The sequence below is a fragment of the Palaemon carinicauda genome, chromosome 31, assembly GCF_036898095.1.
Source record: "Palaemon carinicauda isolate YSFRI2023 chromosome 31, ASM3689809v2, whole genome shotgun sequence".
Taxonomy (NCBI): Eukaryota; Metazoa; Arthropoda; class Malacostraca; order Decapoda; family Palaemonidae; genus Palaemon; species Palaemon carinicauda.
Genome location: NC_090755.1, coordinates 17,928,641 through 17,955,592, shown reverse-complemented (window position 1 = coordinate 17,955,592; position 26,952 = coordinate 17,928,641).

Sequence of the window (26,952 nt, the reverse complement as noted above, 5' to 3'; positions counted from 1 at the left end):
CTGATTGCAGCGCTCTAGAGAAGAGAATTATCCGGAAAATAGAAAAATTGGATAAGAAAATAAACTCTGCCGATGCAGCTATTACTTTCAACTCAACTTGCCTAAAAGAGGGTCTTCTACCACGATATATTTAAGTCCAGCTGTTCGACCCGTCGGCCCAAAATGATACTGGTACCCGTGCCTACAGAGGTAGCCTTCTCCAGAGGCAGCTCCAACAAAAGCAGGCGCTGAAGGACGAGCTCACAGCCCTTCGGACCCGTCTCGAGGAGGAATGGGTCAACACCAGGGAAAGAAGAGCAGAGCAGAATGAAGACAGTACCGATCCAGACACCCCTCCTGAACCTGACAGCGACCCTGATGAAGATGAGGACGCCCCTGATGAGGACTACCGAGAACATGATGATGACAACCCAGAATTCGACCCTACCAGCCAACAGGAAGAGGACGAGGACATCGGGGGTGGCTTGAACTACCCTGACAACATCACCCATGCCCTCCGGATCCTTAAGAAGAGAGACATGCAGAAGAGGTCCCGCACCATCCTGAAGAAATTGATCGACCTCAACGGTGGCAAACTTCGTATACCACAGGAACGCCAAGAGTACATCAATATCTCGGGGTATACCCCGACCCCTGCACAGGAACAAATCCTCAAGATGGGCCTCAACTGCCACTAAGTGACCAGACTAAGGCCCCCTAATAAACGCCTCCAGGTCGAGCTGCTACTCGACTCAATCCTCGCCCTCAAAGATCGTGGCACCCTGCGGACTACTGATGCCCTCCAGCCCTTGCTTCTTGCCGAGCCCCTCACTGAGAGGGGTCGTTACACTAGTGGTATCATCACCCCGGATATGAGGGCAGCCGCCAAGGAACTTGAGCGGGTTGCTGGTGTCACTGTCTGTAGGGCAGACAAGACTGCTGCCTTTGTGCTTATTGACACAGAGGAATACCACAAGAAACTCAACGACATCCTGGCTGATTCCTCCAAATTTGTGCGCCTCACTAGAAACTCTATTGAAGACACCAAGAGGGAGGGTAACCAAACCATCGAGGCCATGAACGCAGCAACCAATGCCATACACCTGCCAGTTATTTCAGGGGATTTCTGGCCAAGCTACCTGTATGGCAATGTGAAAACCCACAAGCAGGGCAACCCCCTACGGCCTATTATAAGTCAATGCCCTACTCCGACTTACCAGCTTGCCAAACGACTGAATGCCATCGTGACGCCCTACATTCCAATCGTTACTGTGTAACTTCATCCGCCGAATTCCTGGAGAAAATTAAGGACTCTACGTGTGATGGAGTTATTGCATCGATGGATGTAGAATCTTTATTCACGAACGTGCCTGTGGACGAAACCATAGACCTTATCGATGGTAGGGTTTATAGGGACGACTCTACACCAACTCTGAACATCCCTGAACCAGCCCTTCGGACCCTCCTAGCCATCTGCACGAAGAGGGCCCCCTTTACCACCCATCGAGGGCATACCTACTTGCAAAAGGATGGTGTAGCGATGGGCTCGCCCCTGGGAGTCCTATTCGGGAATTTCTACATGGGAGTTGTAGAAGAGTGAGTGTTCTCCTATGTAGAATGCCCCTTTCTGTACTTTAGGAACATATATGATACATTTGTGAAGGCAAGATCAAGTGATGAAATAGAGACTTTGAGGAGGACGTTTGAGGATCATAGAGTACTCCGTTTCACCCTCAAACACAGCCAAGATGATCAGCTCCCGTTCCTGGATGTCCTAGTCACCTCGACGGAGAATGGATTTCGGACCACAGTGTATACCAAACCCACAAACCTAGGCATGTGCTTGAATGGAGACAGTGAGTGCCCCACCCGATATAAGAGGTCTACCATCAAGGCTTATGTCAGGAGGGCCCTGTCGCACTGTTCCACCTGGTGTGACACAAGGAACTGGACCCCGAATATCCCAAGTACTTGTCAACAATGGATTCTCCAATAAGCACGTCCAAAAGGAAGTCAGGAAAGCAGTAGACAAGTGGTACGAACCTGCCCCCGCCGAGAGACCCGACAGTAGCAATAACATCAAGCTATTTTATAAAGGACAAATGCATCCGAATTACCTGCAAGACGAGAAGGCAATGAAAGATATCATCAAGAATAATGTATTCCCTACTGAACAGACCCAGAAATTGGATTTCATTATATATTACCAAACGACCAAGACAAAAAGCCTTATTATGAGGAATAACCCAGCGCCCCCAGAGCACGATTTCTTAAAGAAGACAAATGTTATATATGCATATCAATGCCCTTTCCGTGGCTGTCCCAGGAATTATATTGGCATGACAACTATGCGTCTTTCCAAGAGAATTTCTTGCCACGCACAGCAAGGGGCTATAAAGAATCATGCAATACAAAGACACAACATCCATATTTGTCGAGCTGACATTGTTAGTAACACCAAGATTATTGGTAGCGCCCCAGATAGTCGACGTTTACGCATCCTAGAAGCTCTACTGATACAGCGAGATAAACCCACCCTTAATAAGACTCAAGAGATGTTTTTGTTACCATCAAGCCACCGTATTGATACATCAAGAAACCCCCATCAAGGAGGACCTAATGAAGACACCACCAACCACGAAAATACCCCGAATTTTGACGCCGGAGTAGGAAATGATCTCGGCCACGTGAGACAGTTTGCCGAGCGGGAGAGCAGCCTGGCTGGCTGAGAGCGCGCCTCCCAATCAAAATTCAGGGCCCCTGATGACGTCACAGACTGGTATTCCCGGCCGAGCTCGCTGTACACCAGACACCAGATGAAAATTCGAGGCCCCTCACCTGTACTCCTGATCCTGGGTATATATACCCCCGGACTGCAGCATCCACCTCACTCTCTACCTGAAGACGAGGAAGGACTTATCCTCGAAACGCGTCGTAGTTTCTACCATTTTGTATCAAAAGTTTTACTTATATTTTGCGAGAATATACTTGAGAAGTCTTCCCGATTTTGTCATTCACCTGACTGATGAATTTTTCAAGTCTGCTAGCCGATTGCAGCGCTCTAGAGAAGAGAATTATCCGGAAAATAGAAAAATTGGATAAGAAAATAAACTCTGCCGATGCAGCTATTACTTTCAACTCAACGTATTGTAACTTGTCATAGAAAAGTCTCGGTAGCCCTTTTTCGATATCCACGAGAGGCCCATTTACAGCGATTTATGGTAGGGATATCTACTTTGTCCACATAAAAAAATTTATATGGACATAGAAAAGCCACAGCAAACGTTTACTTCGGTATGGGTTGAATGGTTGTTTTGTTGTAACTTTAAAATATACTCTTTCACTATTTAGATAAGTTTTATTTTACAAATTAAATAGAAAACGTATGAAAGATATGGATCAAGGTGTGGCTCGGCTTCACAGAATAGGGTTGACGGTGTGTACCCTCTCCAGCCTATCTTTCCTCCACGCTTCAGTGTAGGATTAACCCTTAGCGCTCGAAGCCCGGCTCCCAGCCGGCTTTCCCAAATGGTAGGTTCAGACCGAAGCCCGGCTCTCAGCCGGCATATATTATAATTGCTTTAGGAGGCAAACTAATAATAACACTTGGTTTTATATCTTTCAAGAAATGTCATTTTCGTGAACAAAAAACTTGTTTTATGTGTCAATTTGCTTTGTTTCGAGTTATTCAGGGATGACAATCCTCTCGGTCGCTATAAGCCGCTAATCCCATACCATACCCCTATAAACCCAGGTACCCAAACACTGTATGTGTGTGTGTCTGTTTTTCAGCGAGCGAAAGGTAATTAGTGCAGTGGTTGTTTCTGTTGAGAAAGACCGATGCAATAATTGAGTTGTTTAAATTTTTTAGCTAGTTTAGGACAGTGGGGAATCCCTGGAACGAATGGATTTTCTGATTGACTGTGGTAGGAGATAGTTGTTAGAGTGCTGGATATTATTATTTTATACTTTTTACCAGCGTGGAAGTGAATATTTATTTCAAAAGTACAATTTTTTATATTTGCTAGGAGTGATTCTGAATATTTCTGATTATCTTCTAAGGAAATAATTAAATTATTGTACATAGAACAGAATAAAATGTGTTATTAATCTTAATTATATGAACGAGACTTTACAAACAATAAAAAAAAATCTGCTGCCAATTGCACGTCTTGGTCCATTTCTTAATAACGGGGGCGAAACAACTCCTATATTGACGGCGAACAGACTCCACAAAGTGTGGGTGCAATTAGGACGGCGAACCGACTTCACCCGGGGGCGAAAGTGACCGACGGCGAAACTTATTACAATTGCTTTAGGAGGCAAACTTATGTTACCTTCTTGTAATAATCCCAGAATAACACTTGGTTTTATATCTTTCAAGAAATGTTATTTTTGTGAACAAAAAAAGTGTTTTATATGTCAATTTTCTTCTTAGAAAAACTGGCTAAATAAACAGCAGATATCGCGATGTTATTCGCAAAAACGTGAGGAAACCAAACAAATTTGCCGTTTGTTTCGAGTTACTCAGGGATGACGATCCCCTCGATCGCTATAAGCCGCGAATCCCATACCATACCCCTATAAACCCAGTTACCCAAACACACTCCTCTCCACTGCGCTGAGTGAGAGGTTATAAGGCGAGACTCTGTGAGTCTCCCGCTTGCGTGTTCACTATAGGCGTAACCAACGTAACATATAAAGCTCCCAGTTTCTGCCCGCATGGCTGATAGTGAGGGAGGTTCCCCCTCCCCCTCCCGCCACCCGACCCTCCCACCCCCTTCCGCGACCCCTCAGACTCCGATGACAGCCTCACTCTCGCCTACCCCACCCCCCAATTTCTCGCCGTGTTGACGCCAAAAGTTTTGGCGATAACTCTTATAATTCCACGGATTTTGCACTACAATTTTCAACTATCAATGCCAGTGACAGTGTTAATTTTCAGGACCAATCAAATCATGTAATCAATCCCAGTGTATCCACACCCCTTCAGGACGGAAACAATAAAGAGACCTGCCAATTCACCCAGAGACCAGTTGCAAGTTACTAAAAAGACCCTGTTTGCCAGTAATATAACCAGTGAGAGCCAACATACCCCTACATCTGCCTCCATAAATGACCCCCTAAACCCCCACAGCAATGATAACAGTGAAAGTGTGAAGTGATAAAAGTGTAAAAGTGAGCAGTGATAACAGTGAAAGTGTGAACAGTCATAAAAGTGAAAGAGTGAACAGTGATAACAGTGAAAGTGTAAACAGTGATAACAGTGAAAGAATGAAACGCACTGGATATACGTCTGAGGAAGATCTTTTCGCCAGCCAAGAACAACCTAATGAAGAAGGCGGCAGCTTTACTGCTGCTATAAAAAGGAAGAAAGGTTTGGCTAATAATCCCCATATCGTTCCTTAAAATAAGACTGTTTTTAAAGTGTTTAAAACAATGGATATAAATCCTTATAAGATTGTGCAAAACGGTGAAACAAATCACCCTGGACTCAGATAACTGTCAGACCAGTGCATGGGGGGACATGATAGTCTCACCACAGAATGAGGAGGCTGAAAAGATCCTCAGAGGCATCCCTGCTTTCGAAGAAGTGAAAACCGCGGAACCATACGTCATCAAAGTGCTTTGTGGGTTCTCTCCCCCCACATAGGGGTGGAGATCATAGCAAAACATCCTAAGATCATACAAGCATAGAGATTCGAGACCAAAAGAAACCAAAAGAAACGAGGACTCGTACAAAGTGAAGTGCTGGGTCAGGGGAGAACCCCCAGAGGAACTTAACCTAGGAATCTGGGGTTCCTTTAAACTAGTGCCATTCATCCCGAAGCCCAGATGGTGCTCTTAGTGCCAGAAATATGGGCACATTCTTAAACAGTGTAGATCCCGATCATTCATCTGTAGTGTATGCTCTGGCAGACATGACACAAAGGTGTGTATTGAAAAACTACGGAAAAAACAGGAGAGCAACTAAATGCCCTGCATGTGCCTGCCAGTACACATCATGCTTGGAACGACAGGTGCCCTGTCAGACTTGACAGGGTAGACCAGGTAAGAGAGCATATTTTGGGTATTAACTTGCCCCCAAGACCCCCCAGAACTGCAAGCCCCCCCCCCCCACCCCTCCCCGCAAGAGAACCCTTTCCACACAGAGGAAGTCCCTCAGACTTCCTATGCAGCCATAGGCGCCACTAGTAACCCCTCCCCCAGGCCCCACTTCTCCCCCAAGCCAAACAACCAGTCAGTAATGATAAACTCCCTATCACTGAGTCTGCTGCTCACACTAATCTTCCCCTGGTACAAGAACCCCAAAAACAGACAGCCCCTCAACCCGATCCCCCCAGTATCTCCCCATCACTTAACCCAGCAACCCACTGGGTACCCTTGCCGGTCCCCACCGACAGGCCAGAGAACGTTAACCTCCTCCCTACAGTTAGCCGGACTACCATGGGAGGCACAGACAACTATAAAACCCCCGAATTGATCGAAGGGGAAGGTGCCATGGAAACTGCAATGCTGAGTGTAGTAAGAAACTTATTCTTAACAAAAATGCCAACGATATATGTGCCTCATCCAAATTTTTCTGCCAAGTTGCTACAGTGAAGGCCTCAGGGGTTTGATTCAGTTTTCTGGGACCCCTTAAGGGCATTTTTAAACCTGAGGGCAACCCCAACCAACCAATCTTCACGCACATAAACAACACACACAACACAAACACAGAACAAACTTACGTTCCTTTCATGGAACATACTAAGTGTCAGACCTAAATACGCATTGCTACAGTCACAGACATGCACACACAATCCGGACATCATACTCCTACAGGAGACAGTGCTAACAGAACATCACACCTTGTCATTTAAAGACTACAAAGTTTAGAGAACACACCAGACAAACCACACGGGAACTAATGTCACTTGTAAAAACACCATACCCTCCAGAGCTATAAATAACATTGACTGTCACGAAGCAGAAACACTCAGCACACAGATAACACTAGCAGACTACACTCACCATTCACAACATATACAAAGCACCCCACTAACACATTGATGCCACTCTACTCGATGCCACAGCAGACACTGAGAACACAGTATTTTCCGGAGACTTTAACGCCCACCACACACTCCTCAATTCTACACTGACAACAAACCCCACAGGAAACCACCTAGCTGCCCTTCTGGAGGACTTTGACAGAGTCAAACTCCTCAATGACACAAGCATGGCTACTCCCAAGGCTGGGGGGTGCCTTGATCTCACTTTTGTTTCTGAGAATTTGGTTCAAGGCTCAGATTGGGGCCTCCACCCTGTCCTCGCTAGCAACCACTTCGGCATAAAAGATTAACCACAAGGACGCATGGTACTACAACCCACAAATTAAGGAGATGCATAGGAGAATAAACAGGGTTCGCAAACTCCTTAGGCGCCACAGAACGGACGAGCAACACCAAACCCTCCTTGAAGTCATGGCCCATGCATTGATCGTATCAAACTAGGTCAAACAGCAAAAGTGGCTGGACTGGTGCTCGGAAGTTAACACTTTCACCTCCCTCAGGAGGATCTGGAACTTCTTTAATAAAGTGGTCGGTAAAACCCGCTCCAACCAAACAACTCGCCCAGAACCCCCGGAGGCTCTCAGACTAGCACAGGGGTTTGCGGACCGTGCTAAATCTGAAAAACTTCCAATCGCTACCAGGCGGCGACAGGAAACGCTCCTCCCCATCAGAGCCAAAATGGTGAATGCAGCCTGCGGCATGCCAGACGACTGACACTCCATTCACAAGAGAGGAGTTAGAGAGGCCACTGGCCAAAACGTGAAACACGGCACCGGGCATCAACGGCATCACATACGGTATGCTGAAAAACATGGGGGATCCAGCTAAGGAAGGCTACCTCCTCCTCATAAACAAGACCTATGCTGAGAGGCGTAGACCCCTTACCTGGAACCAACAGAATGTTCAGCCCATTCCCAAACCTCAGGAAGAGAACTCCTACAGACCTATAGCCCTCATCAGCTGTACGGAAAAGGTTGAGGAAAGAAAAAGAATTAACCGACTAAAGTGGAAAGTCGGCCAACTGCACCCCAGACAGTACGGCTTCACTGAGGGCATAGGGACACACGAGTGTATCGTAGACGTCATGTCCACCATCAATAACAAAAAAGCCCTAATGGTTTTCATTGACCTAGAAAAGGCTTATGAGTTGGCCAGTGCTCAGGCCATACTGTTTTCACTGGTAGAAAAGAGAGTCCGGGGTCATCTCCTGTCGTGGGTTAAGCAGTATATCCAAAATAGGGAAGCTTGATTGTCCTTTCAAGGAGCCACCTCCCCCTTCCTCCCCCTGGAAAACGGCACACCCCAAGGGGGTATCCTTTGCCCCTTCCTGTTTAACATCCTAATAAAAAATCTGCTTGCACTGGAACTTCCTGGGGGGCATAAAAAATGTTCATATATGCAGATATATGCATTGTATGCCCCCACTTCGTTCAAAACAGACCGAGAGTTATGCAGAGAGCCCTCGACACCCTAAATAGGCAGTGCAAAGAGCTGGGCCTTAAAGTCAACTCTACCAAAACCAGAGCAATGGCGGTCAAACATGACTTTGACCCCCCAACTTAATTCAAGACAACACTCCTTTTGAATGGGTTAAAGACTACAAGTACCAGGGAGTCATCTTTAACTGGTATTTATCCCCGGCGAGCCAGGTCAAACATCTCCGGTATAGGGTCACGTCTCGTTTCGTAGCCGTGAAAAGAATCGCCTCCCTGAGCAAAGGAGCATCCCACCTATTGCTCAATGAATTCATGTGCAAGCCATAGTTTCACAGGTGGAGTACGCAGCCCCCGCACTGATGGGTCTCGCAACTGGGCTGTTGACCTCGCTGGAGGTCATACAGAACAACAGCATGAGGCTCATTGCGGGCGCCCCCATGTGGACTAGGCTGCAGTTGCTGCGAGCAGAGATTGGCCTACTGCCCCTGGCCAACAGAGTTGACATACGGCTCTGCTCCATTGTCTGTAAAACCCTAAAGGCAGGAAGGATATCCCACCTCAGTAACAAACTGCGGGGCATAATCAACCTCGACGAGGACTTAGACCAACCCCCTACTTATGTGGGTCACCTTCTGCAGGCGATCTGGAGGATGGGTGTGCAGCAAGAAGTCTTGGCTATAAGAAAAGACAATGTCCACGTACTGTTTAATCCCCCAGCCCCATGGATCCCCGACCCAATCAACATTAACTTCACTATCCTCCCCACTGCCAAAGCACCTTGCTCCCCTCAACTAATGCTACAAGCAGCCCAGCATGCAATCAATTTAACCAACGCTAATAATAACTACTTTACAGACGGGTAGGTGGATCGGAGCTTTCCAGCAACGGCCGCTGCGGTGTATTCAAGCAACTACGTGGACAGCTGGAGGCTGTCTAATCATGCCTCTACACTCCAGACAGAGCTAGTCGCTATAGCGAAGGCCCTAGCGGATTCATTAAGCAGGCAAGGGGACACAACCGCCCACACGGACTCCAGAGGGGATATTCAAGCTATAACGAAAAATAGGGCGATTGAAAATGTGCTGCTGCTCACCACCATCAAAACAACGGCACAGATCCATGCCCAAAGGAACCGCAAGGTCCCCCTCAATTGGATCCCTAGCCATGTGGGGGTACATGGGAACGAGGCCCCTGACAGGATTGCCAACAACACACTCAAATGTGCAACGATTGGCGTTAATCTAAGCAAATCAATCAAACAATTTAAAAAACTAATAGTTAACAATTGTCTTTCCAGCATCAAGTCCGACGTGAGGGGCTGCCCTGGAGGGATCCATGACAGCTAAATGGTATACAGAAGTGACCGAGATGAACCGTCATGCCATCACGAGAGATACCAGCAGGGGTCTAGCTGTCATTATCCATCGACTTCGGGTAGGCTATCGATGTTGTTGGCAAATGGTCAGGAAAGAGGACCGACCCTGCCAATATTGCGAAGAACAGTCCGGAGAGGAATCGCTAGACCACTAACTCCTCTCCTGTCCTAATACCACACTCCTCCATCAAACCTTAACCAACCCCCCACCCCTTACAGCTGAAAGAATAACCAAACATAGTTTAGATAGCATTCCAATGTACAGAGCCTTCCTCACATCGTACACACCCCCCCCCCCAAGGTGACACCCTAAGTATAAACAAATGAAAAAAAAAGAAGAGGGGTAATGTATGCCCCCATTTTCTGCCTACCACTCTCCTTCCCATGACCTTCAACTTACATGGGACTCACTGCTATACCACTGTCTCTCCCACTCAGCCATCACTCCAGGGATAGTTTACGCCCTCCCAGTTTCTGCCTACCACTCAATTCCTAAAAATCTCCTTCCCATGACCAACTCCCATGGGACTTACTGCTATACCTCTTTCCCTAAGACTGAATACCTTTCCGCTTGTGGCTCCAGGGGCCCGACCCCCACCTGATAAGGGAAACGAGAAGTCGCCGCCAAACGCAAGTCCCTTACTTTGCCGCCAAGCAGGGGCAGCCCTGACTTTCTGTCCCTTGGCAGCTATACGGGAATAATATAAGAAAGTCTTAAGCAGCCCCTGCTTCAAAGGACCTCCCCAAACAGGCAACGCTCTAGGGGCAGAGCAGCCTGCATAACCCGTGGGTGCTGGCATATTGCTAAGAGCCCCACTGCCGAGACAGACAGATCACCTGGGCTGCCGTCTGCCACCAACAACTGCTGAAGAAGATATCCCCCAACCTGTGTTTGATTAAATAAATAAAGGTTTTCCCAACACACCGTAACCCCTCACTAACGGGCGGCCAACGCAAGAGCCCGTGTTCAGCAACAAGGGCTGGACAACCTAAACAAAAACAAACACTCAGATGACCATAAACAGGGCAGACTTCTTGTTTCGCCGAGTTGTAATTGATTAGTAACGAACGCATTGCTAAGTTTATCATGTTTCCGACACCGGAAGTTTCCTGAAAACTAAGAGGAAATCTTAGAATACCTTTTTGGATTGCCTTCGGAATCGGAAGATGATTAAAGTGAAAACGCTGAACCATCTGCCGCTCCTTCCACATCCGATGAAAACAATTTTTATCATCGTGAATGAAGACATGGAAGCGGAATCTCCAGATGAAGACTAGGACGAATACACCGACGATATGGTAATGCCCCCTGAAGATGACGAGGACACAAATGACGAAAATTGGGCCGATGTAAATAACTAGGGAGAGTTTGATGAAGAGAAGCATGAATTACCCAGATTTACTTTCAAAGGAAGAGCACAATTCAACTGTCCTGATCAAACTATCAACACTCCTTTGCAATTTTTCATGCTCTTTTTTTTTACACGCGAACTTTTCCAAACCATTGCAGTTGAAACGAATCGCTACACAGAGGAACTGATAAGTAGTAAAAGGCCTCTGCAACAATATTCTATATGGCAAAACTGGCAAAAAATAAGCGTGGAGAAAATGACGGCCTTTCATGGAACCATAACTAATATGGCTTTACACAGAAATAAGAGATCAAGGGAATTCTTTTCCAAGCAATGGGAGGACGAAAGTTCGTTTTTTGAGCAAATCTTTAGGAGAGAGAGAGGCGTTTCCAGATATTGTGGGGTCTTCATGGCATATCGGAGGTCAAAGGTAAAAAAAAGTTCATGACTATTTATCTGAACGGTTCTTACGTTATCATCATCCTGGATGCCATCTAAGCGCCGACGAGTCCACAGTGCCATTCAAGGGCAGGACCGCATTCAAGATGTACGACAGCAAAACACCAACAAAATGGGGCATCAGAATATATGACATTCCGATGCGCTGACAGGATATATTCTACGTTTGATTCCGTATTACGGCAAAGCTACTATCGAGTGCTTTGGTTTGCTGGTCATTTCTTCACCACTCGCATTGTATTGACACTAGTGGACATCGTTACGCATGTCACAGGAGAAACTGGAAACCATGATTATACGGATCGTCTTTATACAAACTTATCTCTAGCTGCGGAACTTCTGAATAAAAAAAATTCACATCACTAGACCGATAAATACTGTACGAATAGGAAAGGCCTTCCCCCTCAAGTGAAGAAAAGAAAAAGATCATCAGTAGGAACAGTAAGGTCGTATGTGAAAAACAAGCGTTGCCATATTGTCTTGGAAAGATAAGAAGGACGTCACTATGTGCTCTACATACCATACCGCAAGAACCACCCAACATCGCCGTGTTATGAAAGGAAATTTAGAACAAGTTATTGAAAAACCAGTGATGGTGTCCGAATATACTTCTAACATGGGAGGAGTGGATCTTGCAGATCATTACATATACTGCTTCCTACAAAAATCATTGAAATGGTTGAGAAAAGTTTACTTTTTTCCTTTTGGAAGTAGCCATAATGATGTAGAAATAGTTGATTGGAGATAAGTAATTGCATTCATGGGAAAGTAGTCGAGTTGACTAGTTAGGTCGTTCTTACTTTCTGTTCTTATTTTTGGTGTTCGGTCATGGACGGAAAGTAAACTGAATGATTGCCATTTGTTAATATTAAAAGTAACTTTTTAACTTTTCCCTTTTTGTATTCTAATTGAATTAATTAATTAAATATTAAATGTATTCCTCATAAGGAAACAGTTTTGTTTCCCCTTTATTTTTCAACGGTTGTTCTTGAGTTTCAGACAAAGGAAAGAAAACTGGAGTTGACCACAAGTTTTAAGTCCGACGTTTAGTTAGTCGCTACAGGATCACAGTGCCGGCCGCATCCTTTGAACGAGTGTTACTTCCGCCCTTTAAAGAATGAACTAATTTAGTTAGAACAAAACCAAGTTTGTTGAAGCCATTTTGTGCAGGTAAGTTGAGAAATAAAGACTTACCTTTATTTGAATAGTTAGATAATCCTAACATTTTCAAACTAAATTATGTGCATTTTTTAATACCCATAAGACTTCAGTTTGCTTTTCGTCCTGTTGTTTTGGCTGTTGGCTATGACTCTTGTTATTGGGCATAGCTGGGTAAGAAGGATGTCCAAACTACGCCTTGAAGAAATGTGACGGGTTTAGTTACATTTACAAGGGGGGCGCAACCTTCGAAAGTATCTATGTTGAAGTCGAGCGATATTTTGCTTGCCCTATGAGGTCTAGGCCTAATCGAATCTTTGTGTTCTTGGGTAGCAATGATCTGGACGCTATCCAAAGTACTGTGGAGGTATGGCAGGTAGAGCGCTGTTATGAGGCCTTTGCTGAATTGCTAAAGAAATTCTGTCCCGATGCTAAATTAATTTTTGCGCAAATAGAGGATAGGTTCTATTTTAATCACTTGGAAAGTTTTGACGCGTTGTGGCAGGACTTTAAAGCAAAGTCAAATAAATTCAATAAGTGGTTGAATAAATGGAAGGGTAAGCATAGTTTGTTCATCATGAAAGGGGTTAGTGGATTCTCCGACCCACGCCTTTATGCCGGGGATGGAGACCATCTCAATTATGATGGCAATCTGAAGTTGGCTCGGAGAATGGCTGATTTTTAGTTTAGGCAAAGGCCTAAAGTAAAGTTAGTTTAGTTTTTCTAGTGTCAAGTACAGTATGTACTTTTTTTAAATATAAAACTTACCCACGGGTTATATAAGAATGGCTAGTCTCTTGACGCCCCGGCAGAAAATTCAAAATCTCGTGGCCATCGCAGATATGCCAGGTGTACACTAGCGCCCTCACGGTACTACAAGTATAACTATACCAAACCCTTCAGATGATCTCCTGCCGTCATTGCTGGCTGTACTATTGGAAATTCTCTCTCGGTTTATTACTCTGTTTGGACGTTATTTGGTGATGTACTACGTTTTCTGAGTTTGAGCTTTCGCTTAATTGATTTCTCTCTCATTTACTCTTGAAATCTTTTTGTTTGGAGTTATATTAAATAATTTAACCTTTGTTTTATGTTTTCAGTCTCTCAACCTTTCATTATGGCAGACCCCTTCCCTGTAATTCGGAAGTGTTAAGGGTTGTCGTACTCTACTTCCAAAGGCTTCTGTAAATCCACATAATATTTGCATTAAATGTAGGGGAAAATCATGTTCTTTAGGGGATCGGTGTGATGAATGCATTTCATTAACCGATAATGAATGGATAACATATGAACGTTATATTAAGAGATTACTGAGGGACAGGGTTAGGCGCAGTTCATCACGCTCTGTTGATTTAACCTTGCCTGATGTCATTAATCCTATTCCTTTCCCCGTAGTGGTAGATCATCAACCGAAGGAACCTTCCATGAAGGATAAGTTTACCGCTATTCAGGCTCTCGGTGAAAGAGTCGAGTCTTTAGCGGCGGATAAAAATCAGATTTTATCTGAAATCAATGTATTGAAAAATCGTGACTCTGAAGGAAATGTGAAAAGTGTTTCGAATGTGTTCAGTGTTGTAGAGGGTGCGTCTGCACGATCTTATCGTTCGCCCAGCCTACGACCTCTTTCAAGCTCCCGAACCCACGGGAGAATTAATGTCGGACGACAAAAGGGAACGAGAGGCTTCATCAATCGTACAGACGTCCCCTCAATTCCTGCTGCCATAGCACAGGTCGCTCATAGGAAAGATGAGGTTGGTGCGTCACCCTCCTCCGATGAAGGTTCGGGTAGCTAGGCCTGGCGTCACGCGTCCAGACCGCTCACAAGAAAATCGCTAGCGGTCGTTCAACGTCACGAATCGCCTGCGCGTCGACCAGGCTGTAGTACTTGCAAAACACCTGAGCGTTTCCCTTCCCCTGACGCTTGCACACCTGCGAAACACTCTGACCGTGGTGTTGTTGGCGATGTGTTACAGTCCGATTCAGAACTTTTGCTTGTTGCTGATGTGATGATTCATGCTCCGCCGCTTCCGTCAGACTGGCTTTCGTCTCCCGAAAGTGGGAAGCGTGGTGATAGTGAGATAGAAGACGATCTCCCCTTAGAAAAGAAGTCGAATATATCACATTCTGGCGATCCTAAGTGGTCTATGCTTTTGGGCATGAAACAACAGCTCTCGTCGTTAATGCAGTCTTATCAACCTGCGGTTAGCAGTGCGGTTGGGCGTCAGTCTTTGGACCCGTTGTCGCACAGGCAGCCTGTTGTCTCTGGTGCTGACGTGTTATCGCACAGGCGATCTCTCATTCGCAGTGCTCAACGGCAGGTTAATTTAGATGAGTCGCGTCAGGGAGCTGTTGCCAAACAAAAATCGACTTACGAACGACGAGGAACAGCGGCGGCGACAAGTGGATGCAATGCGTCACCGTGACGGCTCTCGGCAGTCGACTCACGATGCGATGTAGCGTCAGCGTCAATAGCAAGCAGATGCTAGGCGTCCACGCAACAGCACACGGCAGCTGACCCTTGACGCCGAGCGTCAGTCCATTCATGGCATCACATACCAGTCAACCTCGACCTCTCCGATTCAGTTGGAGGCTGTTCCCCAAACTACAGGCGAGTTCAAACGAAAGACTAGTGATCGCCCAATAGAAGCAATTACTGAACATAGCAAGCGTTCTCATTCCGACATTGACTCCTCGGTTCAGGCTGCAGCAACAGCTGCACTGCCAGAAGATGGACCTTAGGAGGTTTCTGACAGGGATGAACCATTAGAAGCCATTTTGGAAGAGGATGAAGAGAAACATCATCAACATTCTGTAGATCTTAAGTTGATGTTAATTTTCACAGGCCTTTTTCCTGACCACTTCGCCCCTGTGGCTCCTCGTTCTCCACCATCGGAATTTACTCTAGGGGAGGCTACTAAAGTGCCCATTTATACTAAGATGGTGCTCTCATGCTCTTCTAAACGAGCTTTGAAATTGATGGGTTCCTGGATGGATTCAAAGAGGACTCTTGGCAAACTGGCCTTTGCTTTTCCACCCGCAAGATTAGCATCCAAATCCAGTGTTTGGTACGAGACTGGGGAAGTTCTGGGCTCAAGAGTTCCTGCCTCTGCCCCGGGAGATTTCTCGAGTCTGGTGGATTCTTCTCGTCGTCTGGCCTTGAGGAAAACTAAAGTATGATGGTCAATGACAGACTTTGACCATTTACTTAAAGGCTTGTTCTGAGCCTTTTAAGTTTTTAATTATCTAGACTGGTCATTGGGAGCCTTAAGCAAGAAGATCTCTGAAATGAAAGGCACGGACACTAGTGGCCTTATTCATTTGATGTCCTGAATGGATAAAGGTGTGAGGGATGCCTCTAACGAGTTAGCTGCTCTGTTCACGGCTGGATTGATTAAGAAGAGGGCTACTCTGTGTTCCTTTCTCTCAGCGGGGGTTTCCCCTTACCAGAGATCGGAGTTACTCTTCACTCCTCTGTCATCTACTCTATTTCCACAAGAGTTGGTAGGGGAAGTGGCCACTGCTCTCACCGAAAAGGCCACGCATAACCTAGTGGCCAATACGGCCAGGAAAGTTCTACCTTCTTCCTTTTTGTTCCGTAAACCAAAGGAAAGTACTTCTGGGGTACGACCTTCTCATCCCTTTCGTGGTAAACCTACCGGAAGGGGTTCTTTCAGATCCGATGGGAGAAAACCTAAGAGGAGAGGAACCAAGATAAATATATATATAAGAAAGGATGAGACATTAGTAAAAATCTTAAGCTGATGAATACAAATGATAGGAGAAACCTTCGAATGGGGAGCAGTGTAATGCAATATAATTTAAAACTTAATTAGGAAAGAGATAGCATCACAGACGAAAAATATTCAAAATATCAAAATAAAAAATCAAATGGAAGACATAAGACATTTTACTTACAAGATTATAAGCAAATAAAAACTTACCATAAAATATGCTGAATGGTAATGACATTTTGATTACTTATCATTAGGGATCATAAAATTAAATGCCATATGGAAAATTTAAAGGTATAAGTCATAAAAAAAAAAAAATCTCAAACGTAATAACCGAATGGAATGGGGATCTCAAGCTTCCGGATTAAGATTTGTATGGTCAAAGACACTGCCTAATAGTGCCCCACCGGGAGATGGCTACAGGCGTAGGTAGGGGTCAATTTAAAGGTTAAGAAAGAAGTGGCAACAGCGGTTTTCTCGAAGTCGTAAACAATCTATCAATTTAAATTTGTCTGACTTTAACACCGCCGGTTTTACCTTGCAAGCCCTAAATTTTGATGTGTTTGGTTGCCAACTACCATTAAATGCAATTACGGGAGGAAACGGGAGTAGGATACGGGAATGTGATCCCAGCATAAATCATTGTCATACATTTTTTTCTTTTTCATCATTCGCCTCTCTGCCTCACTAGCGAGAGGACATAAGGTAGTCTCTCTCCGAGATTCCCGCTTTTGTATTCACCCAGGATTACCCTAGAGTCACGAACTTCTCCAATGATGAGAGTCCCCAGAAAGCTCATCCATTCCCTTATTGAGCTGAGGTCCTTCTTTATAAAAGCTTGAAGTTTTAGGAGAGCTGTTTGGATCCTCACAGGCGATGGAAAAGAATGAAAACTCTGACTGTGAATCTCAATCTCCAAATAAAGAATCTACTGGGATGGAGTCAGCTGCGATTTCTTCGAACTCGCCAGGAGTCCCAGTTCCTTGGTCAATTCCAGCTACTTTCGACATAGAAAGACCTTGGTAGGGTGTGCTTGAACACACGTGCTCCCGTATGTCCACCCCATTTACCCTGACCCCACGCAATCATCCAACCCCTCGCGGGAGGAGCGGGTCACTCCGGGGTCACCAATGTGACGAGCCGAGAGAAGGTTGCGACTCAAAGACCGGGTGAAAGCACAGAGTGAGTTTATTAAAGAACAATCTCCTTTATATACAAAAGCTCAAGGCAACAGGAAATTTCATGTTCAAAATGAACACCGTTACCATTGAGCAAAACAGACATGTTTTTTCAGGTTCTTTTTAGTGCGAGGGTTGAGCGAAGATACAAGCACAAAATGAATTATGTACGATCGTGTGACACACGGTTGGTACATTTCCCTTGCGTTACAAACCTTCCGCTCATCTCCTCCATCCCCTCGCCCCTGATAGCCCCTTCCCATACGATCGCTCTAAATCAAATCGCGCAAACTCTACATATGGACGCTATGAAATAATCGGCAAGTAAATTGCAATTATTCATAAAGGATAGTATCCAACCAGTAGAGAATGACCCTTCAAAAGTAGTAGAGTTGAAACTGGCAGTTTTTGTAACAGCTTTCACATATCTATAGATCATTTGTGTGAACAACACTAAATGTTCCCGATTAAAGAAATATGTAATTGACCAACATTTCACTAAGCTTTTGATCGAAGAAATTAGGGACCAGCCTTTTAGTTTCATTGTTGATGAAAGTACAAATGAGGCCAAAATTTCATGTCTAGCTTTAAGCATTCGATTTTTTAGCCCCAAAAAGTGAGCAATAAATTATACTTTACAAACATATTCCCCTTAAAAATGCTACAGCAAAAACTATATATAGGACTGTGAAAGATTTTTTGGAGGAGGGCTCCTTAAATATTACATTAATCGGAATTGGTACGGATGGAGCTAATTCTATGGTTGAATGCACACATTCTCTTATTATCAAGACATGATAATCCAGACATCATATTAATCAAGTGTGTATGTCATTATGTCATTACCTCCATTTGGCAGCTAGTAAAGCATGTGATGGGCTTCCCACAATCCTAGACATCGTAAAAAACACGCACATGGTTTGCTAATAGCCCAAAAAGAATGAGTATTTACAACGATTTATATAAAGTATTAGAAAACACTGTACCAAAAAAAAGTTCCAGGGTTAGCCATCACTCTCGGGCTATCTCGTTCAGAGCCGTATGTGCAATTCTGGATCAGTGGGAAGCACTCGAGCTCCATTTTGATATGTCTGCAACTAATAAGCGCTACCCTACAGCACATCAACTAAGTCATGCTTATAATGATCCACTAAATAAACTACCTTTTGTTTGACCGTAAAGCTCTCAGGGAAGTCATTGTATTAATAAAGCTCGTATTTATAAACCTTTTTTTCAAGGCTAGAATGTTGATATCACAAAGCTTACAGATGATCTTAACATGCATCTTAATATCATGCAAATTATAGTTAAACCAGGATTTTTGTTAAGATGCCCAGAAGTAAATCTCCCTAATCTTATATATGTGAATTATCTCTTGCCACTTAATGTAATCAATTTAGGATATGACTTCAATAGCTTTGCTAATATCTGTCCTTTAAATGACAATCAAATAAGGTATGTTTAAGATCGCTTTCAGAAATATATTTTAGAACAGTTGCGATTGCCTGACAATGTTGAAACACTGTTAATGCTTAAAAATTAGACCCTGCTACTGCTACTTCTCAGCACAAAGACTATTGTTACAAATGCCATTAAATATGAATCGGCATACACAGATATGGATAGCTTAGGAAATTAATGGAATGTTGTTAACTTCAATCAGTGGCACGAGCCGTGTTTGAAAAACGTGAAAAACGGAGAGGGGCACGAGTCGTGTTTGAAAAACGGAGAGGGGCACGAGCCGTGTTTGAAAAACGGAGAGGGGCACGAGCCGTGTTTGAAAAACGGAGAGGGGCACGAGCCGTGTTTGAAAAACGGAGAGGGGCACGAGCCGTGTTTGAAAAACAGGGAGAGGCACGAGCCGTGTTTGAAAAACAGAGAGAGGCACGAGCCGTGTTTGAAAAACAGGGAGAGGCACGAGCCGTGTTTGAAAAACAGGGAGAGGCACGAGCCGTGTTTGAAAAACAGGGAGAGGCACGAGCCGTGTTTGAAAAACAGAGAGAGGCACGAGCCGTGTTTGAAAAACAGAGAGAGGCACGAGCCGTGTTTGAAAAACAGAGAGAGGCACGAGTCATGTTTGAAAAAAGTGGCAAGAGTCGTGTTTGAAAAAACAGTGGCACGAATCATGTTTGAAAAAACAGTGTTTGTTTCTGGTCGGAAGACTAGAATTCTTCAGGTTAATACCCAAATATTTCTATCACTACTATAAGTGGGGAATTCGTTCAACAAATACCTCATTAGAAAAATTTCATGGCGTTTTGTTAATTGTTGGCCCTGGTCATGAGCCTGGACATCTTATTCTTGAGGTGTGTGTGTGTGTGTGTGTGTGTGTGTGTGTGTGTGTGTGTAGCCACGAAAGGAAAGATGAAAATATTCGACTTGATGGGAGTTAGTACTTATGTCTTATTAATGATTTCAACGGATCCACATAATGATTTCAACGGATCCACAAAGTACTAACTCCAATAAAGTTTTTTTCAACAGTAGACGGCTCCAAGGAGAGCTGCTTATAGCGTGCGAGTACCTTGGTCTTCTCATCAGGAACAAGACCAGCTGGTGCCTAGGACTACCCAATGGCTCGTAGGTTGAGACCATCTTCAGATGATTGATTGATTGATTGATTTAAAGTTTTCAGGCATCCTGACATCTGAGGTCATTGACGCCGGTAACATTTAATTTATGTATACAAAAATAAAACATAAAATAAAATAAAAAATAAAAGAGTATTCAATTAAAATCATAAAAGTTGAATGTAATAAAAGTTAAATATTTTTCAGAAGACCTGCTTCTGAAATAAATCTAAAAATGCCACTTGCATGGTAGGACACATCATTTCCAAGAATCTTGGCAAGGATGAACCTGCCACCCTCACCTCGAGCCTCAAACAAATATCTATTCCGCAAGTTGTTATAATTGGGGCATTCGGTCAGCAAATGCCTTACTGTTAGAGGTACTAAGCAGTCATCACAATACGGTTGGTGTTGGCCCTTCAGCAGAAACTCGTGTGTCAACCGAGTGTGACCAATACGGAGACGACAAAGAGACGTCTCCCATTTTCGGGGCATCATATTATACCTCCAAGGAGATATGTCATTTGTTATCTCTCGCATTTTATTGCCATCTTGACTATCCCATTGCTGTTGCCATTTATTGCAAACCAAGTTCTTGATGACAGGTAAGAAATCATTACAGGCAATGGGATACCTTCTTGGCAGCAACTCGGATGCAGCCTCCTTAGCCAGTGAATCTGCCTTCTCATTCCCAGACACACCTACATGTGCTGGAACCCAACAAAATTGAACTGTTATACCTCTCCGTCCAATAATGAGAAGCCATTCTAAAATCTTTAAAACTAGAGGGTTATTAGAATTAAAAACTTCCATAGCTTGAAGGACACTCCTTGCATCACTAAAAATTGTAAAATTACCCTCCTCCAATGCTATTTTCTCAATAGCGGTTAATATGCCATACAGTTCGGCAGTAAATATGGAAGCGGTCAGAGGAAGTGCACCTCTACAATTAAAACCATTACTATGTACTCCAAATCCAACGCCAGCATCAGATTTGGAGCCATCAGTATAGATAAAAGTTGATCCTCTATGTTCTTTAACATGTTCATTAAAAAGAGACCTGGCTTCTAGGTCTGACATATTCTTCTTATCTCCAATAAAATATTTACAAAAAGATATCTCTGGTAACTTCCATGGAGGCGTTGATGATACCTTGAATGGAAGTACCTTATTTCTAATTATATCCAGACTATTTAATAATCGTTTCACCCGAAAGCCATAGGGTTGAGGAGATTTTGGGTGCAACTCAAAGTATGATGCGTGCCTTACAAGGCTTGCAGTCTGAAAGGCTAGAGAGTTAGGGAGTCTTTGCAATCTAAACCAATACCGAAGAATGGAAGACATTCGGTAAAGGTCTAGAGGTAACTCTCCAGCATCAACAAGGAGACTTGGGATAGGCGAGGTTTTAAAAGCTCCAGTAGACAATCTAATACCTGCATGATGTATCGAGTCTAATATTTTTAACCGGCTTGAGGTGGCTGAAGAATATACCTCACAACCATAACTAATTTTGGAAAAAATCAAGGCCTTGTATAATTTTAAAATAGTACTGCGGTCTGCCCCCCATGATGTATGGGATAATACTTTTAAGATATTCAGAGCTTCAACACATTTAGCTTTTAATGCTTTTAAGTGAGAAACCCATGTAAGCCTACAATCAAATATCAAACCTAAAAATTTAGCTTCTCTTGCACATGGTATCCGTTGACTTTTAATGTATATATCCGGGTCTGGATGTACTCCCCGGATACGACAAAAATGGACAATGGTAGTTTTACTTGTCGAGAACTTAAATCCATTCATGTCAGCCCACTGGATAATTTTATCAATAGAGAGTTGGATTTTTCTCTCAACCATTGCCATTTTAGTGCCAGCAAATGATATTGAGAGATCATCCACAAATAATGTTGAGAGAACATCCTGGGGAATGGCTGAGGATATCCCATTAATTGCTAGTGCAAAAAGGGTTACACTCAGCACACTACCCTGAGGAACTCCTTCTTCCTGGCACTTACTCTCTGATAGAGTTTCCCCCACTCTCACTTGAGAAACTCTACGTGAAAGAAATGCCTGAATAAATAGTGGCAGCTCTCCTCTCAATCCCAATTCATGAATGGTTTTAAGAATACCATATCTCCATGTGGTATCATATGCCTTTTCAAGGTCAAAAAATACTGTAACATGGTGCTGTTTGGAAGCAAAGGCTTCACAAATAGAAGACTCTAGTCGTATCAACACATCAGTCGTTGAGTGCATTTTTCGGAATCCACATTGAATCGGTGATAAAATACCTTTCTTTTCAAGGTACCACACCAGCCTTGCATTGACCATCTTCTCCATGATTTTACATAAACAAGATGTCAATGCAATTGGACGATAGTTTGCTGCTAAAAACTTGTCTTTACCGGGTTTTAAAAAGGCTAAAATAATGGCTAGTTCCCAAACACTTGGGTAACTATGATCATGCCATATTCTATTAATAATACTTAAAATAAATAGCTTTGTATTAAAATGTACATGTTTAATCATTGCATATGGAATTCCATCGGGTCCAGGGGCTGTATCATTGCAATGAGCAAGTGCGGAATCAAATTCTCTTTCAGTGAAAGGAGAATTATACGACTCTTCCCTTCTTGTTGCAAAATTTAAAATTTTCTTTTCTTCAGTGCTCCTATACTGGTGACCAGGGGCTCCTTCACACTTGCTGGATACATTTGAAAAATGATTAGCCAGGGCATTGCTAACATCATTTGCTTCGGTTACATACTGGCCATTCACCTTCAACACTGGTGGTGGGTTGGGGGTGAATTTGCCAGCTATCTTTTTTACTTTCCTCCACACAGCAGATGGTGGTGTCCTACTGTTAATGGAGGAAACAAAAGACATCCATGACTGGCGCCTTGCTTCTTTCATGGCACGACGGAACTGTGCTCTACATTTCTTGTACATAATTAAATTCTCATCAGTTCTGCGTCTACGCAATCGTGTTAGAGATCTTCTTGTGGCTCTGTGGAGGGCAGTTAGTTCTGAAGACCACCACGGGACGGGTCGTCGTTTGAATAACCCTGTTGTTTTGGGAATTGAATTGACTCCAGCTGTATGGAGAGTTCCATTCAGTAAGTCTATGGCATCATCGATATTTTCAACTTGTCCTGCATCCCCCTCAATTTCGCTTAGTTCACGAAATTTATCCCAGTCCGCCTTGTCAAGATTCCATCGTGGCGATCCCTGTAAAGGTGGACCATTGTTGGTGTTTATAATGATTGGTGCGTGATCACTAGTATGCCAATCATCTAATGTTCTCCAATCAAAGTCGAGAAGGCAATTAGAGCTTACGATTGATAGGTCAATACATGACAAGGTACCTGTCTGGACATGAAAGTGTGTGGGCTCTCCTGTATTAAGGAGTCCCACATCTTCATTTTCCACAATTGATGTTATGATATTTCCCCTCGTGTTTGCTAAAACATCACCCCACAAAGGGTGTCTACCATTCAAATCTCCAAGTAAAAGGAAAGGTTGAGGGAGTTGTTGAATAACCTCCACTAAGTTGTCATACAAAATGTTATCATTTGGAGGCAAGTACAGAGAACAAATTGTATATTTTCGCCCTATGTCGATCTGTACAACCACTGCCTGCAGAGGTGTACGAATAGGCAGAGAAACTTGGGGAACATCTCGACGAACGTATATGAGACTTCCGCCATGGCTCCCCACTTGGTGATCATATGGTGTCCTATAACTAATGTATTCGCGAGGGCAAGGGGTATTATGATCAAGTTTGCTCTCCTGTAGACAAATAATTATGGGGGAATGCTCATGAATAAGGAGCTTAAGTTCTTCATATTTGGCCCTTAAACCCTGACAATTCCATTGCAAAATGGAGGAAAAAACTATGGTTTATAATTTGGTAGACCCCTTGGATGGAGTCTTCCCATTAGCAGTGTTTGATCTAACACTATTTTTTGGTGGTTTTATTAAAGAGGGTCTTGATAGATTGGGTTTAGAATTTATGATTTTCTTTTTGTCTTTTTGATCTGATTGTTGAGGAGGTTGGTGGACCTCCACTTGAATTTCCGATTTATTTAAATTGACTTCCAGATCAGAAATATCAACTGACAAATCATCATACTTATTTGACGTCGTAATTTTGATATTTCTTATGGAGGGGGGCGAGAGAGATGGAGGTCTCTCTCTTTTCCGATTAGTAGGTTTTGAGCTACCAGGTTTTTGCACCTTCCCCAATACAGGTGCACCTGGTAACTTGGTGTCAGGTGGCATCTCCATCAAATCAGGCAAGGACATGGCCTGGGAGAGGTTAGTACTATTGCTGGTAATGGGGGACGAAGGCTGTACAGAAATGGGCAATGACCCATTTTTAATACGCTGTGGCAAAGCCTCAGAAGGCGATATGATTACCTTGTCATGCAGTACTTTATTATCAGAGGTTGTATTTCTTTTCTTAGGATTACTGGCAGTGCTAGGTGGGGTTGCTGTCTCCTGTGGTAAATTTACCTTTGATTTTAAGGCCTTTGCATAGCTGGTTGATTTATTCAACAATCTTTTTGCATGTCCCACACTTATGTGTTCTAAACTTGATTTGTTTAGGGCAGCTTCCTCCAACTTATACAGTTCGCATCTCCTATCAGTTGATTTATGATTCAAATTGCAATTTGAACACCTGGCCTCAAGTGTACATTCTCCATGATAAGTTTTGGAGCAAATACCACACAATTTTCCATTTTTACAAACTTTGGATGGGTGTCCAAATTTAAAACAATTAAAACATTGCAGGGGCTTTTGTTTGAAAGGCCGAACTTTAATCCTTTCATTTTCAATAAAAATATGGAAAGGTACATCAGCATCCTGGAAAGTGAGTATAATCATTGAAGTTCCAGGAATCTTATGCACTTTCCATACATTTAATGGACACATAGAAAGTATCTCCTCCTCTGTAAATTCGTATAGGTCCTTATTAAAGACCACTCCCCTTCCATAACTAAAATTAAGATGAGGTTTCATTTCCAATGTAATTTCATCACTGCCTGTCTGTAAGTTAGACAGTATTGCAGACTGAGTCGAAGATTTGGCATGGATGAGATAACTGTTCTTCCCAAAACGAGATATATCTCCAGGTGCTATGGTTCCTACTTTTTTTTGGATAAACTTACATATCTTAAAATAATTCCCTATTATCCCTTTAGGTTCAGCTAAGAGCCACATTGGTGGTTTGGGTTTTCTCTGTGAAGGCATGGGTACATTTCTATCTTTTTCAAACCAATCAGCAGGTTTGTACACATCCAATTCCTTTGGGACCTTATCACAAAGAGCTCCCATGATGTTCAATTCGTTAATTTTGATACTACTAATATTACTTATGGCATTAAACGCCTCATCGTGACTTTCAAAAGATATCCAAGAGTCCCATTTTTCATCTCCAAGTCTCATCCTTATTTCCTTTATCAATCCATAGCACTCAAATGCTCTATATATATCATCATAATTTGTCTCTAATGGGATTTGGGAAACATGAAGGAATCGTAGTTTCCCTGTGTTACCCAAATTGCTAGATTTTTTAACATCAGTAGAGTGGTCCTTTTTAGTTCGAAGGTCGTCAACAGAGTTTTCCTTAATTACAGTAGCAGAAGTCGTCAACAGTGCCGGGGGGGAGTCAGCAAATCCAGGGGATGGGGAGTCAGTATTTGAAGGGTCCATATTTAAGGATGGGATTTTCAGGTTTTTTGTTGTTTTGTTGGGGTACCTGCTTGAGAATTATAAGAAAGTATCATACGTTGGAAAGGAAATTTGCATTCTCCACTATCGGCACAATGAGAGTATATTTCCCCGATGGTCCACTCCATACCCTACCCGAAGGATAGCATCAAAACAGATATAGAGGCACAGGTGTAAGCTAAACCCGCCTGTTAGGACTGAGACCAAAGTAATATGGAATCATCCTCCCCATATCTGTAATGATGGGCTTCCGGCCAAAAGCCAAGAGTCCCACCTCAAGGATTGGATCCCCCTGGATTCCGATGACCCAATCCTTGAGAGTAGTTCCGCCAAAAAGGTCCAAACCATCTTTGGGATGGCTGAGATCATCCAATACTCTCATATATAGCTTTGAATGCGAATACCTCCCAACCGTGATCCCTTCTCCCATTCATCTAAGCAGGCAGTAATAACGAATGTGGAAATATCCACGCCATTTAAATAAAATAGAAAAAATAAATAAATAAATAAATAAATGAACAAATACAATAAATAAATATATATATATGCATACATCTACATATATATATAACTAAGAAAAATAATAATCATAGAGATAGGACAGCAAGATGAAAGAAAGTTGATAAAATTAAGAGAAGGTCGAAGTAATATTAAGCAGAAGAAAAAGATGAAAGAGAGAAATTTAGATTCGAACTGGGGGAGCAATTTCCCGAAGTTCGAGAGCCCTCTTGCCCGTCACCAAGATTCAGCACGGGAATGAAATGCCGTGCTGAAGCTCAATGACTTCATCAAGGCATTCTCTCATTAAGAGGGCTCTTCAGATGAAAGTGGGGGATTTGTCCCTTCTGTCTGGACAGACACAACCTCGCCTTCTGTTGGCTTAACCCATCTATAACACAAGCAATTTCTAGGGGAGAGGAGCTCGA